This window comes from Oryctolagus cuniculus, chromosome 6, assembly GCF_051225735.1.
Source record: "Oryctolagus cuniculus isolate XC-2025 breed Fujian yellow rabbit chromosome 6, ASM5122573v1, whole genome shotgun sequence".
Classification (NCBI taxonomy): domain Eukaryota; kingdom Metazoa; phylum Chordata; class Mammalia; order Lagomorpha; family Leporidae; genus Oryctolagus; species Oryctolagus cuniculus.
Genome location: NC_142872.1, coordinates 10,011,583 through 10,027,261, shown reverse-complemented (window position 1 = coordinate 10,027,261; position 15,679 = coordinate 10,011,583). Strand labels below are relative to the sequence as shown.

Sequence of the window (15,679 nt, the reverse complement as noted above, 5' to 3'; positions counted from 1 at the left end):
ACAGCTGGGCAGCTGACCTCCGTGAATCTTCATGCTCATGGCCCTTATGTTTTGACTTGATCTTTAGTGGGAGAGACTGCCTCAAGACTGGGAACAGGAATTAAAAAATGAATTCTTGGGAAGTTATTATCCATCAGGTCCCCTGCACCATGGTTTTTATGAGTCTGAACAAGAAATGGTTTGAAGTAACTGTGGACCACCTGGGCCCAGCCTGGACCGTCATGGCGATTTGGAGAAAGGACCAGCAGGTGGAAGATCTTTCTCTCTAACTCTGCCTTTCAAATAGATGAAAACAAACCTTGAGAACAGAGTAAATTAGAACTATTGTGATTCTTTTTAATTTCTTGGGTGACTTCAAGGAGGAAGGCTCTGTTGGACCCACTCTCAAGCGTTTTATCCCCAGCACAATTATAGCTCCTCAGAGAGGCAGGGGCAGCCCAGGGCCTGTATCTAGTTAGCATTTAGCATTAATGACTTGTTTTTATTATACTGTGTTTACTTAGAATCATCGTTCTTAAAAACTACATGGTGCTTGACATATCTGGAGACAGATCACATCAAATGTATCTGTACAGGTAAAAAATACTTACAATGGGAATGACTGTTAATGTATAATGGGCTTCTCTCTGGTGTGAAAAAAAATGGTTCCTAAAAGTTTTGATGGTTGTACAACTGTGGATATACTAAATCCCTTATCTTTTTTTAAAATTTTTATTTAGTAAATATAAATTTCCAAAGTACAGCTTATGGATTACAATGGCTTTCCCCCCAAAACTTCCCTCCCACCCACACCCCTCCCATCTCCCGCTCCCTCTCCCATTCCATTCACATCAAGATTCATTTTCAATTATCTTTATATACAGAAGATCAATTTAGTATATATTAAGTAAAGATTTCATCAGTTTGCACCCACACAGAAACATAAAGTATAAAATACTGTTTCAGTACTAGTTATAGCATTACTTTACATTGGACAACACATTAAGGACAAAACCCATGTAAGGAGTAAGTACACAGTGACTCCTGTTGTTGACCTAACAATTTGACACTCTTGTTTATGGTGTCAGTAATCTCCCTAGGCTCTAGTCATGAGTTGCCAAGGCTATGGAAGCCTTTTGAGTTTGCCGACTTCGATCTTATTCAGACAAGGTCATAGTCAAAGTGGAAGTTCTCTCCTCCCTTCAGAGAAAGGTACCTCCTTTGATGGCCCCATTCTTTCCACTGGGATCTCACTCGCAGATATCTTTCATTTAATTTTTTTTTTTTTTTTTTTTTTGCCAGAGTGTCTTGGCTTTCCATGCCTAAAATACTCTCATGGGCTCTTCAGCCGGATCCGAATGCCTCAAGGGCTGATTCTGAGGCCAGAGTGCTATTTAGGACATCTGCCATTCTATGAGTCTGCTGTGTATTCCACTTCCCATGTTGTATTGTTCTCTGCCTTTTTGATTCTATCAGCTAGTATTAGCAGACACTAGTTTTGTTTGCATATCCCTTTGACTCTTAGACCTATCAGTGTGATCAATTGTGAGCTGAAAGTGATCACTTGAACTAGTGAGATGGCATTGGTACATGCCACCTTGATGGGATTGTATTGGAATCCCCTGGCACGTTTCTAACTCCACCATTTGGGGCAAGTCCGATTGAGCATGTCCCAAATTGTATATCTCCGCCCTCTCTTAGTCCCACTCTTGTATTTAACAGGGATCACTTTTCAGTTAAATTTAAACACCTAAGAATAATTGTGTGTTAATTACAGGGTTCCCTTATCTTATTTTAAATGAGTGAATTGTATGATATGGGGCTTGAATCTCAATAAAATCAGTGCCAAAAAATAAGTTACAAAGAAAGGAGAATAAAATAATCAGAGAAATCAGCATGGATGGGAGAGTCAGATGACACAGTATGAACAGCTCAGTCTCCCCTACCCACTTCCTCTCTCCCTTCTTCCCAGTGGGATCTATCTTGCTTGAAACAAATTAATCCTCATTAAGGTTGTTTCAGGTTTCTTATCATTTAAAGCCCACTTTTTAGCCCAGATTTTAAAAATCTATAGAAAAAACCCAAAAAACTAAGCACAACAACCATAGAAACTACTTTTAACCACAGCTGCGCAATCCAAGGTCTCTGTGCTGCAAGTGTTCCTGGATTCCAACTGGAGCTTAGCTTTGAGCCTGGGAGACCAAGTGCTTTTATTCCGAGATGTGAAAAACTGGGGTTGACAATCCTTTCCTTCAGTATTGAAAAAATGAATGTTTTTCTAGGCTTAGTGGCTTACGTTTCTAGCTTTGTAGGAGCGTCTCTTTATTCTGGGTGAAATCAATTATATTCACCCACATTCCCACCGCAGTGAAAGGGATCTCCTGGTACATGTCCAACAGAATTGAAGTCAGAACAAAGGCCAGGTAATAAATAGTTTTTGTTTGCCTGGTTGTGTTTGCTATAATGACAACTTCATTTAAAAAATCAAATTAAAAATATGAACATTTGGTCAGCAAATGGTGACATATTGCAATGTGTATGTGTGCCGTTTCATCTCGGGGTAGGCACCTGGCCAGGCAGCAGTTGAGATGCTGGTTGGAACGCTTGGGTTTGAGTTCCAGCTCCTCTGCTCCCGATTCCAGCTGCCGACCGTTGTACCCCTGGGAGACAGCAGGTGTTGGCTCAAATAGTTGGGTCCCTGCCACCCATATGAGAGACCTGGATTAAGTTCCTGACTCCTGGCTTTGGCTTGGTGCAGCCCTAGCTGCTGCACGCATTTGGGTAGTAAACTACTAGATAGCAATGCTGTCTCTGTCTTTCTTTCTCTGCCTTTCAAAGAAATTAAAAATTTAAAAAATTAAAACTTCGACTTGGAAGAACCAAAACCCGTGTGTTAGGAACTTAGCAGAGAGACACAGGGCTGAAATCATCTCCTTTTCCTGGCGGCTCCTCTTTCCTTTGACTTCCTGCTTCCCGATTTGCATCACTTTGATTGCTTTTTCTTGGCTAATGGCTCTGGCTAAAACTTCTAGCACTATATTGAATAGCAGTGGTGAGAGTGGGCATTCCTGTCCAGCACCAGATCCCAGTGGGAATGCTTCCAACTTTTCCCCATTTAATACGATGCTGGCTGTGGGTTTGCCTTGATTAGTTGAGGAATGTTCCTTCTAAACCCAGTTTCAAGGGAGTTATTCATATTCTAGACCATGGGCTCCAAGTGAGTGTTTGTATTAGATATATGTACACTAATAAATACCCTTTAAGTTCCTGCCTGGGCTTCACCTGTTGATCACATGAAGTCACCATGTGTACAGTAAAACTGTGGAGTCTGTACTGATCGCACAGTGTCCTGGCTAAGAAGTGGGCTGTGTCTTTTGCAGATGACTCCCTAGTTTCTCACCCCGGGGCCCCTGGATGTAGAACTTGTAGGAAGCATGTAGCCTCTCTGCTCTCATTCCGCAGCTCCTGGTTGGCTGGCCTCATTGCTACTTGTGTCCTGTGGGCCCACTAGACAAAATGACCCTACAACACTGTGGCCACAATCAGAAACCCCCTTTGGTTTCTGCCCACATGAAATGCGGGGTCCCAGGTGATCTTACAGACGCATAGACTGCGGCAGGGGCCACAGGTTCCACTAATATGCAGGCCTGTTGCTCAGTCTGGCCCAAGCCGCTGGCCTCCTCTCTGGTGATGTTCTCTGAAGAGCCCGTTTTCAAACCCTTCGGCCTGACACCCACTTGGGAGCTGTGTCCTCATTCTCTTCCATGAGCTCCTAGGCGTTGTGCTAATCAGTGCACGTAGCTGGGGATCTGTTTTCCAGTCCCTCAGTCATCAATAGCTTTTTAAGAAACTGCTGAGTAGCCAGTGAAAGTCTGAAGACTGGTTAGTCTACAACAGTGGTTCTCAGACTTTGATCTGTGTCCCAGTCACCCGAAGGGCTGTTAAATTGTAGGTTGCTGGATTCCCGTCCCCAGGTTTTTAGATTGTGTCGGCCTGGGATGGAGTCAGAGAATTTGGCAACTTCTCAAGCGATGCTGGTACTGCTGGGGAGGGAACCATTTGAGACCAATAGACTGGAATATTCTGAAGACTTCCACAACGTTGTATTGCCTAGTGCCAGATGCTAGCCCAACAGAATTTTATCTATTATTTATTCAAAATCATCATATATTTTAAAAAACTGAATAAAAATTGAATTTATGCTCTTTGTAATTTTCTTGAGTTGTTTCTATTTCTTTTTTCATCTCTGCCTGCAGTAGGACTCGGAGTCAAAAGGCATTGTAAATCTAGGAGGAAGAAATAGGGTTGCTTCCTGTGTGTCTGGAGATAGGTCTGAAAACTTGGCTACATCCAGGAAAGAGAGGTTTGATAGTACACGGTTTCACAGATTGAGAGCTGATGGAGTGCTACCCTTTCTTAAAAGGAGTCACATTCATCCAGCCATCAGTCAGTCCCACCTCTGGGTGTATTGATCAATTCTATTTCTTTCCTCTTCACAGGTAGATGAAATCAATCGTGTTGAAATGAGGGTTTTGATCTCTGGATAATGTGTGCAAGAACAAATAACAGAGCCTATTACTCTAGTAGGTTGGAGTAAAAAAAATTAAAATGGAAGATGACAACTTGTAAAAGAAGAGAGCTGAGAATATGACATAGCCGGAGTCAGAACCCATGATCACATGTCCCGACGAGATGGGAGTCTTGGGGCTGGGGGGCATCAGCCAGGGTGAGCAGGTAGCAGTTCTCACTCTTCTCGTCTAGAACTGTTGTCATAGCAGGGAAAATTACCTTATCACCCTCAAAATTTTTAGGCTTTTCATAACTTTTTAAAAGATTATTTACTTAAAAAATTTTTTTTAAATTTATTTGACAGGTGGAGTTACAGACAGAGAGAGAGACAGAGAGAAAGGTCTTCCTTCTCTTGGTTCACTTTTCAAATGGCCGCCATGGCCGGAGCTACACCAGTCTGAAGCCAGGAGCCAGGTGCTTCTTCCTGTTTTCCCACACAGGTGCAGGGGCCCAAGAACTTGGACCATCTTCTACTGCCTTCCCAGGCCACAGCAGAGAGCTAGCCTGGAAGAGGAGCAACTGGGACTTGAACCGGCACCCATATGGGATGCCGGTGCTGCTGGCAGAGGATTAGCCTAATGTGCCACAGTGCTGGCCCCTATTTACTTATTTTAAAGGTAGAGTTAGAGGGAGGAAGGGAGAGTTAGGGAGAGGGAGAGGGAGAGGGAGAGGGAGAGGGAGAGGGAGAGGGAGAGGGAAAGAGATTTCCTGCACACAATGGCTCACTCCCCAAATGGCCACAATGGCCGGAGCTGGGCAGATTCACAGCCAGAAGCCAGGAGCTTCTTCCAGGTCTTCCACATGGGTGCAGGGACCTGAGCACTTGGGCCATCCTTTGCTGCTTTCCCAGGTGCATTAGCAGGGAGCTGGATTGGAAGTGGAGCCGCTGGGTCTCAAACCAGAGCCCATATGGCATGTCGGCACTGTAGGTGGTGGATTTACACACCAGGCCACAGCACTGGCCTCGGCTTTTCATACTTTGTTACCTGGCTGGTTAGTGTTAGAGCCAAGCGACTCTCCATGCTGCAGGTGTTCTGTTCTAAGAACACACAACTCGTCTTCAACTGCCTTGCCCATCACAGAGCAAGCGCCTAGCAAGCGCCAGGACTGCAGTCCCCACTGTTGGGTTTGAATGGCTGAAGTGGAACAGGTAGAGGGGACTCCGGAATCAGTTGCAGACAGAGGCTCCCATGGGTGTTCAGGAACCTGGGAAGCAGTGGAGAGGGAGGGTTGGAAGGGAGAGAGATATAGGAGGGCAAGGCAGAGGGCTTTGATAAACGAGACTTAAAAAATATTTAAGATACACAATGTTTTTTCCCACTGTGGAAGTAAAATTGGTGGCTTGTATTTGGGGGAATGAAAAGCAACATAGAATGTGATTCACTGGGTTGTGAGGGGAGAGTTGCAGATCGGTGGAATGTTTGTTGCAATGCTTTCTTCTATCACAGAATTAAGTGAGGGGTTGCCGTCTCTACTCCATCCCAGTGTCAGTGTTCCTTGAAAATGCAGAGTGTGCACCTTGGCTTCAGTTGATACCTCATCCCCTTTAGGACTTTGCGCTCTCTTCTGATTTCCAAGGGCACTTGTCTAGTGGTTTTGGGTTTCAGATATCAGAACCCTGAGTCCACCAGCACGATCCATTTCTTTGCAATGCTTAAAAAGCCCCCCCCCCCCCCACCGAGAACTTAGCCCAGTGTGAGTTTCTATAAGTGATTGCTGGCGTATCTGATACCCTGGCAGGGCTTTCCATCTTGGCTAATCTCTTCCCGAGATTACTTTACAGTCCATTTCCTTGGGCAAGGGCTACAGTGTCCCGAGTCTCTGTGTGTGGAGCGCGAATGTGAATATTGAGGCAGAAGGCTGGAATCCGAGTTTATTATTCTCAACGTTGTTGTTCTCTATTAAAATTCCACACGCCATATATTTCCAGACAAGAAACAAAGTGCTTAGACGGCTCCATGGTTGACAGATGCACCCCTCAGCAGTCTTGGAGAGCACAGGTTGTAACTGTACAATGCCAGTTCCACTAAGCATTTTCTTATACCACACTTCTAGTGGCTAGCTTGTGGGTCCACTTATACCTCTGTAAACAATTGTTTTTAGCCAGGTAGTGGAAGGGATGTTTCCAACCAAGGTGTGCTATTCATAAGAGAATGAATAACTCTTTGTCCAACTGCAGGCAAATAAAGCCAAATCAGATTTATTAAGGTGATGCAAGAGAATAGGGACTTTTTAATGGGCAGCAATGCCATGCATTATCTAAATGCAAGGCAGATGTAATGATGCATTAGAAATACTGAGAACATTTAATCAGTTTAGAAAAATATAATGAAATGGTTGTTTAAACACTGTAAAGCTAATGTGAGAGTAATTACTTCCCATCGAGCAAGGCATGGAGCGCATTACTCAGGCTCTGTTTGATTAGTCATCCTGCCTGCAACATCTGGCCGTTTGATCCATTTTGATTTTAATACAATTTCTAAACTTCTAAATTTAAGTTTTACACGAGTGAATAAATAAAAAAAACTCCTGCAGGAGACAACATATTCAACAGCTCAAGACTGTTTAAAACTCTGCTTCCTGCTCACTCCCCAAGCCAGCCCTTCCTCTATGGCTCCCTCGGGCATGAGAGAGAACCCTGCATGCCACCAGCCATCATGGTGGATGTCCTTGTGTTTAGGATTAGGGAGCAGCTACATGAGATGTGTTGGTTTTCTCTGAGTGGCCCTTCTTTCGACATTCAGATGATAACCGGGTGGTTTTTAGAATGCTTATCTGATTACCTACACATAGAGAAGGAATATAAAGAATGGTTATAAAAACCAGTATCTTTTCATGAAAATTTTCATGCTTTTCATAGAAAACGTAGAAAAAAACAGGCAAGAAAAAAACATATCACTGCTATCCCTGTTTCCCAGAATTCAATATTGTTAATGTTTGGGTGTTTTTTTTTTTTAAATTAATAGTGGCTATTAATCTGCCCTACTCCTATAACCTAAGGATTCTGTACGTTGGGAGTTGGCATTGTGGTTAGGAGTGTGGAAGCTGGAGCCAGATCTTGACTTGACCTTGTCCCAGTACCAGGGTTCCTAGCTGCCTCATCTCCCCCTACTCATAACACTGCCTAATATTTGGAAGTTCATCTGTGCTGTAGCACGTAGCAGCACTTTGTAATTTTTGCTGGATAGGATCCCATTGTGTAGGTACACTACGTTTTATTTCTCCAGTTCTCATTCGAGGGAAAACTGAAATGTTTCCACTTTTTTAAACTATAATTAATAATGCAGCTGTGAATATTCTTGTACATATTTTTTGTGTAAATGTTTTTGCTTCTCTTGAGTATACATCTAGGGGTGGACTTGTTGAGCCCTAAGGTAATTCTGTGCTTACTTTGGGGAGCTGCACCATTTTACATTCACGTTCCCAGTGTCCAAGGCTTACGTTTTCCCCACATCCCCATCAGTACCTGTTAAATGTCTATTTTTACAGAAATGATTGTTATCCAATGAATGTGAAACGGTACTGCTTTGTGATTTTCATTTGCTTTTTCCTGACTGCAAATGTGAAATTCGTCTCACTACACTTTTCACTGTCAGCCCCAAAGGTGCCAGCAGGGAAGTTATCTACCCTTCTTTGTTTGCCTCTTGTTTTGTTTTCTTTCTTTCGCACCTGCTAACATCAGTTGTTTCAGGGTGGGACACAGAAGCCACTCTCAGTGTTTCAATAGAAGGCATGCAGATGCAGGAGCAAGGGTAGCCCTTGTCCGGTGATCTTTGGGGTTCCTTCCACACAGTGGTCTCATGGCTGTGACTGTAACACAAGGTTAGGACACTGGTGCTGGCCTCTGCTGCCCCGCATTACCTGGAATGCTGGGTCTGTCCACAAACCCTTTGACACAGGCCAGCAGCAGCTGGAAGATGGGTCCTTCCTTATTCCCCAACCTGCTGTTGGCGCATGTCTTTGGAATAATCAGTTTGCACCCACAGCCTGGCTACACAGCACAGTTCACAAAAGGAAGTGCCATCTCATGCTGAGTGTTCGTGAACCGCACTCAGCCACTGAGCGCCCTCATGGTCTGCGTAAAAACACTGATTTGTGATCATTCAGAGCGTTCTCCTCTCATTCTGAATAGAAAGGATCCATCAGGAGGTTGGGATGGGCCTGGTTGAAGGTGGACAGAGCTGCGGATGGAAAGGAGCTGGGCTTATGCTCCACGGACACTGGAGAGGGGGTGCGAACCCTGGGCGGAAGGCTTCCCTCAGAGAAATCCTGAGCAATGGGGGGGGGGGAGGACCTGCTCGGCTGCATCCTGGGCACGGGTGTGGGGCAGGGAGGTGAGATGGCGCCGGATGCAGCTGCCTGCTGTGGTGAGGGCTGCGCACTGTAAACGGTGAAGGGAGCATCCCCCATGGTGATCCTTCCACACAGTGGTCTCGTGACATTTTCTTTCTTTTTTTTTTTTAAGATTTATTTTATTTATTTGAAAGAATTACAGAGAGAGGAAGACACAGAGGAGAGGTCTTCCATTCACTGGTTCACTCCCCAGTTGGTTGCAAAGGCTGGAGCTGCGCCGATCCGAAGCCAGGAGCCAGGAGCTTTCTCAGGGTCTCCCACGTGGGTGCAGGAGCCCAAGGACTTGGACCATCTTCCACTGCTTTCCCAGGCCATAGCAGAGTGGAAGTAGGCAGCTGGGTCTCGAACCATTGCCCCTGTGGGATGCCGGTGCTTCAGGCCAGGGCTTTAATCCACTGCGCCACAGTGCTGGCCCTAATCTTGTGGCATTTTCCAAGGGAACAATTTAATTATTTAAATTGCCTTTAAAGTTTCTGTGGATTTTAGATTCGATTCCTCCCCCCCACCCAACTTTGGTACCATGGCGGGCCATGAAGGGACCTACTTTTATTCTGTTATCATTCTTTTTCTATTTATTATTAACACAAATGGTCCAACATTTATGTGGACTGAATGGATATTTTTTGTGATTAGGGGAGCAGTCCTTCCAAGATACATATACGGGAACTTTGAGTAAGAGATCCTTTTAGTTACCTGGATCTCTGTCCTCACACACCTGGGACCGAGGCTCCCTTGGGAACACCTGCACCCTGTGATTTGTCTGAACTTAGTTGAGACGGAGAAGGAAGGGGAGGGAGGGAGGGAGGGCTTAGCGTCCATTATTTCAACCTTCTGCATAAATTATCTTGAAGTTGTGTTGTATTATTCAAAACACATTGAAAGGTTTTCGTTGTCAAGCAGGTTTGACATTTCTGAGAATAGACTCACAAGAAACACTTTCTCTTAGTAGAGTTAAAAATACGTAAAATGGAAGGGTCAGCTTTTCACATAGGGCTCGGCACACAGCAGAGCTTCAGAGGAGATGCTGCCTGGGTGGGGTGGGTGCTTGTCAGGGGAGTAGAGGTCAACTTTCTGGGGGGAAATCGTTCTTTGCCCCGCCCCTTTCTGTGTTAGGCATTGGTTCAGGCTGCAGGAGCCTTTGGCCTTTGTTGCTCACCCTGAAGAGAATCCAGACACTAGATCCCGTTCTTCCCCTGCTCTTTGTACCCAGGAGGCCAGAGCGGGTGTCATGCTGGGTCTTCCGGGACAGCCGTGTCTGGTGGAGCAGGACGAGGGGCGGAGGTGCTCAGAGCAGGACATAGGATCCACAGACTTGACCCCAAGACCCGCCCAGGATGCAGCACACGGGCTGCCAATGAGTAAGACCAGAGTTAGGCTCGGGCCCCAGGATTGCGTCTGCCACTGCTGAAGCGTGATGCCGTGTGGCTTTGTGTCAAGGAGAGCAGCTTATGAATCACAATGGTAGAAGCCAGGGTCTGAGCCGTGTGTTTTTAGCTTGCCTCTCAGTTTGTCCTGTTTCAACTTGAAGCTACCTGGTCTTAGAGTTAGGATTCCCATGAGGTTTTAGTTTGTTTTCCTAATGTACGAAGGAGGCACTTGCTATGTACAAGATGACTTCCTGTCCAAAGATAACTCACCAACCAGCCCATCAGAAGTTCCGCAAGGCCACCAACAGAGAGCTGTTCCTTTTAGTTAAACTTTTCTTTGTCCGAATGTTTTTATTTTAGAATTCACGTGCCCCAGAAAGGGGTAAAGAAAAGAAAAGTGGGTGTGAGAGAAGAATTTCCTTTGGTTGACAGCTTGTACTGCAGCCTCATGTTGGAATGATGGCCTTCGGGCACTGCAAGATCCTCAAGGAACTCTGTTCCTTCCACTTCCATTTCTAAAGCTATTCCAGATTTTAAGTTAGTGGGTTTCTTTTTTTTAAAGATTTATTTATTTAAAAGGCAGAGTTATGGACTGAGAGGGAAAGACAGAAAAAAGAGAGAGAGGTCTTCAATCCATTGGTTAACTACCCAAAAGGCTGCAATGTTTGGGGCGGGGCCAGGCTGAAGTCAGGAACCAGGGTCTTCATCTGGGTCTCCCACGTGGGTACAGGGCCCAAGCACCAGAGTGAGCTGGACTGGAAGAAGAGCCGCTGAGACTCGGTGCCCATAAGGGATGCTGGGATGGCAGGCGGTGGCTTCAACTACTGTGCCACTATCCAGCCCCAAGTCAGTGGGTTTGTGTATATTTCTTTCATGAATATACTCCTTAATATTACATGTTTCAAACACTAATCAATAGAATATCTGAAAATATCAAGTGACTAAATGCACCAGACTCTTGCAAATGGGGATTATTTAAAATTTTCACGTGTGTTGGTAATATAAACAGTGCACATAGCATAACTTGGCCAAAAGTATATCACACCTTGAAAGCCAGCATCCAAACAGGAGCCACCTTTCCAAGATTCCTTTTGTTTTTTTGATGAGTGGTCCTTACTAGAGCGTGGTCTGTCTCGGGGCTGCGTTGCGTGGCTCTGTTGCAGGAGTCGCAGAGGCTCCTGGGCCCTTGGGAAATGCTCCCTGACAGACTCCAGCCTGGACGTGTGGCTGCTGTTGGCTCTACCCCCGAACTGGGGTTGCAGTTTTCAGAACCTGGGAGAGCAGAGTTAGAACCAATGATTCATTTTGTAAACACTATTCATGATGTGTGGCAGATGTGTAGTTCTGGGATTTCAAGTGGTGGGAAACGGGAAATGGGCAGGGACCCTTCTGGTTCTGGCCAGTGCTGTGGGGAGGCAACGCCGGCCAGGTGCAGCCATGCCAGGTGTAGAGCGAGCTCCCCTTCTGCTCTGCTTTCTTCCAGCTCGCCCGGGGCCGTGTACCACTGTGAGTGTTTTTTCTGCCCCTACTATAATGACATACCAGATGCTGGGTAACAGGAAGGAAAGAGCTTGACTTGGCTCACTGTTCTGGAGGTTGAAAGTCCAGGCAGCATAGCAGGCTGCTGGCTCAGTGCTGCAGACTTGACAGAGGTGCACAGCGTCCTGTGAGACTTCCCACTGACATTCACCTGCTAGCGTGTAGAAGCACTGTCCAGACTGCAACATGTCTTCTCATACTTCATTTCATTGGCTCCTCCATCATTCCCAGTAGCAACCTCGTTCAGTCTTTCTTATTCTCATCTGTGCATGATTGACGAGGTTCAGAGAGGTGAGGAGACTTGCCAAGATCTCTTGGCAATTTTTTTTTAACACATCTCTTGCAGCAAAATGAATGGAGCTGAGGACATTATGTCATGTGGAATAATCCAGACAGGAAAGACAAACACCGCTTATGCGGTCTCCAGTGGGGAAGCCTGAACAGTTCAGTCTTCATAGAACGGTAATTACTGGATCCTGGCAAGAGTGAGTGTGTAGAGGGAGGTCGGGTAGTGGGTCCACACCAGAGCTGGCTGGATGGAGGGCGTTCTCAGTGTTACACAGCACAGTGGGATGACTGCAGGCCACAGTAATGTGTAATACATTCTTTTCTGAGCAAGTCGGGGAGAGCAGCTACGAGAGTCCAATCATACAGAGGTGATGCGGAGAGAGGCGGGTGTTGCGTGCTCTGATTTGATCAATGCACACTGTGAGTGCGTATTGAAATGTCACACTGCACCCCGGAAACATGGACAGTTAGGGAAAATCAAAAATTTTGTGGTGGTTTTAAAAGTAAAAAGGAGAAAAAGGAGTTTGGTGGTGGTGTGCTCTGTGCCCACCCCAGCCTTGCGGACACACGGTTGCTGGGCTGACCACGCCGCCGTGCCGTGCCAGGCCCTCTCCGTTCCGCTGTCAGCCTCTCAGTGAGGGCAGGGAGAGGCAGGTGTGCCGCACAGACTGGGTGTTTCTCTAGCTTGAGATGCTGCGAATACTCTCTCCCGTCAGTGTAATTAATGACTGCTGACGTGTGCAGACTCTCCACAAGTTCCGCACACAGAACCTCAGAGAATTTCAGCTTCTGGCCTAGGGTGGGCCGCCTGTTGCATGTTTTACAGCATTAGTCTGCTGGACCGCTTGGAGTAGATTTGTTCTGTATAGGAAAACAGCATTGAGATCCTATCAGCAAGAGGGACCCTTGTACAGAGATGAAATACTTGATCAGTACCCCCTCCCTGGCGTTCCGGGTCACCCCCAAAGTGTGCCTGTACTGATGCATAATGTTGACAAGCTGGTGTCTCCATCACAGCCTGAGAGCTTGTCCCTGCTTCTCCTCACTGCCCTTGCTTCTGGCTCCGATACTTCCTCAGATGGGTTGCTATCTTTTGGTATCATTTTAGGGACCAGCTTGTCTCTGGCTCCAGGCATGGTGGGTGCTGTGCGTGTTTGTGCATCCCGAAAACCACTCACGCTTCTGCACCTTGTTCCTGCAGCTCTGCTTGGAGTCCACTGTCCTCAGTACTGCAGCACTTCACAGGTCCCCGAGGGGTCCCAAGTCTGAACTCCAGGACCCTCTCATTCTTCTTGGCCACCGGCTACACGGGACTGTCTGTGCCTTTTGTCCCCAGATCTAGCACAGCTGCTCATGTCTCCCTGGGTCTGGTCACCAGCCTGTGATCACCCATGACAGCTCTCCATAGAGCAGCTGCTCAGGTCAGATGTTGGTAAGGTCAATACAAACAATAAGAAGAAGAATGAAGCATTGCAAAGGGTCACTGAACTTCTCCAGATGAAACTGTGTGTAATCACCGCTTCTTTTTATTGCCCTCATCGGGCTGGAAATGATGAATGTATGCACATAAAATTAAAGCCCTCAAACAAACGGGGAGCATTGGATGGTGCGGGCTCACTCCTACTTCTCCCATCTTTAGGGTAAAAGACCACACATCTCCCCCTCCCAGGTGCCACCCTAAAGGTGATTTATTTTATGCACAGTTAACTCTTGTCCTACAGAAGGTACAAAGGAGGTTACCAGAGCCCAGTACTGATGGGACAGCAGGTAGCATGGATGAGGGGGGCCACCAGGGTGGGAACCGCGGTGAACCAGGAGGCTACCAAACCCACAGTGGGCAGCGGACCTTTGGCTCCTGGCATTGCTGGTCCTGGGCCACGAACCCTTCTGATTTCAACTCCAATCAGAAATCTAATCTGGCTTCTAAATGTTGGTGAGGAATTTGAATGTGTGTGTGTGTGTGTGTGTGTGCGCGCACATGCCAAGAACACAGGGCAAAGCTTCTGATACGCAACCTACGCATACGGCTTTTCTTCAGACCCCAGCCTTCATAAACACGTTTGTTTAATTCCCGTCTGTTTTCTTTTCTCTGATGGCTGCACGGGAGTTGGTGACTTAAGTTGCCAACAACAACTAACGTACAAGCGCTCTGCACGGCATTCTGGCCCTTTCTGGCTCAGGTTTCCCTCTTGCCTGTCTGTATGGGTAGCCTGGTGTACCTCTCAGCTCTTTCCTATTGGACTCCTCTCCGTGGCCCACCTGACACCCCGTCTCTTTGCAAGACTAGGAGGTTCCTGGGCCACAGACCAAGCTGCTCCTGGAAACCCTTCCTGGCATTTCCTGCTATGGCTGGGATTTTCATCTGAGTTCACTCTTTTCTGGCTCCAGAATGCAGAGCCTCTGCCTGTCCTAGAGCACAGCCTGCTTTTCCGAGTCTTCCCACATGGGTGCAGGGGCTCAAGCACTTGGGCCATCGTCTGCTGCTTTCCCAGGCCACAGCAGAGAGCTGGATCAGAAGTGGAACAGCTGGGACTCGAACTGGTGCCCATATTGGATGCCGGCACTTCAGGTGGCGGCTTTTACCCGCTACACCACGGCACCCACCCCTCTCTGGATCTTGGGCTCTGCTGCCTTCACTGCTCAAGGCCTGGCTCGCTCTCTGTGCTTCCGTTTCCTGACCAGAGTACTCCTGGCTTATGGTCCAATCATTACAGATGCTGAGACACATTATTATATTATTGGACATATACATGAAATACGTATTCTATATGACACGTCTTCACAAAAGTATATGTAGAATGTGTATTATGGAAAAAACTGCATAGGTTTAAAAAACTAAACTTAGCTTTAAAAACTTGTTATTTATGTGGCAGGGAGAGACAGACAGATAGGGAGACACAAAGTTTGCACTTGCTGGGTTACTCCCCAGTTGGTTGCAATTGCCAGGGTCAGGCCAAAGCTGGCGTCTGGGAACTGAATTCAGGTCTTCCATCAGGAAGGCAGTGATTCAGCCAGTTAATCCATCACCTACTGCCTCCAGGAAGCTGTGATCAGTAGAACTGGGACCTGAACCCAGGTACTCTGAGAAGGGACGTGGACATCTTAACTGCTAAGCCAAACACTTGCCCCTCCATTTATCTTTACACTTGATTTTAGCCAAACAGCCAAGAAACGATTACTTTATCTTTTAATTTCATTTTCCCCACAAACTTTTTGAAATACCCCCATATATTCATAACCTTTGCATATGATTAAGAGTTTATAGTTTACAAACATTTTCTCCTGCATCATCAGGTAATGCCATGGTATCCTTACATGTGGATGGAAAATATTTATCCCAAATCTCTTCTTGAAATCTCCTTGCCCAAAGCAGTTTGGTGTTGAATACTGATGAAGGACAGAGACGATGTGTGTGGCAGACGTTAAAAGTGGCACCTGCACAACCCCAGGGGGTCCTGCTGGGTTTAAAACAAGGAACATTTCCAGTATCTCTGAGATAAATAAATAAATAAGCAAGCCATATGTAGTCCTTCTCATTTATAATTATGCTGTTTGTAGTTATTTGAGATTAATCCTTGTTTGAT

At 46.3% G+C, this 15,679-nt stretch overlaps 1 long non-coding RNA gene across 6 annotated transcripts in view; it reads left to right on the top strand.

The window, feature by feature from the left end:
* Nucleotides 1–15,679, top strand: part of LOC149126007 (uncharacterized) — an 81,365-nt gene that overhangs the window by 29,179 nt on the left and 36,507 nt on the right. The gene's annotated exons all lie outside the window — the stretch shown is intronic.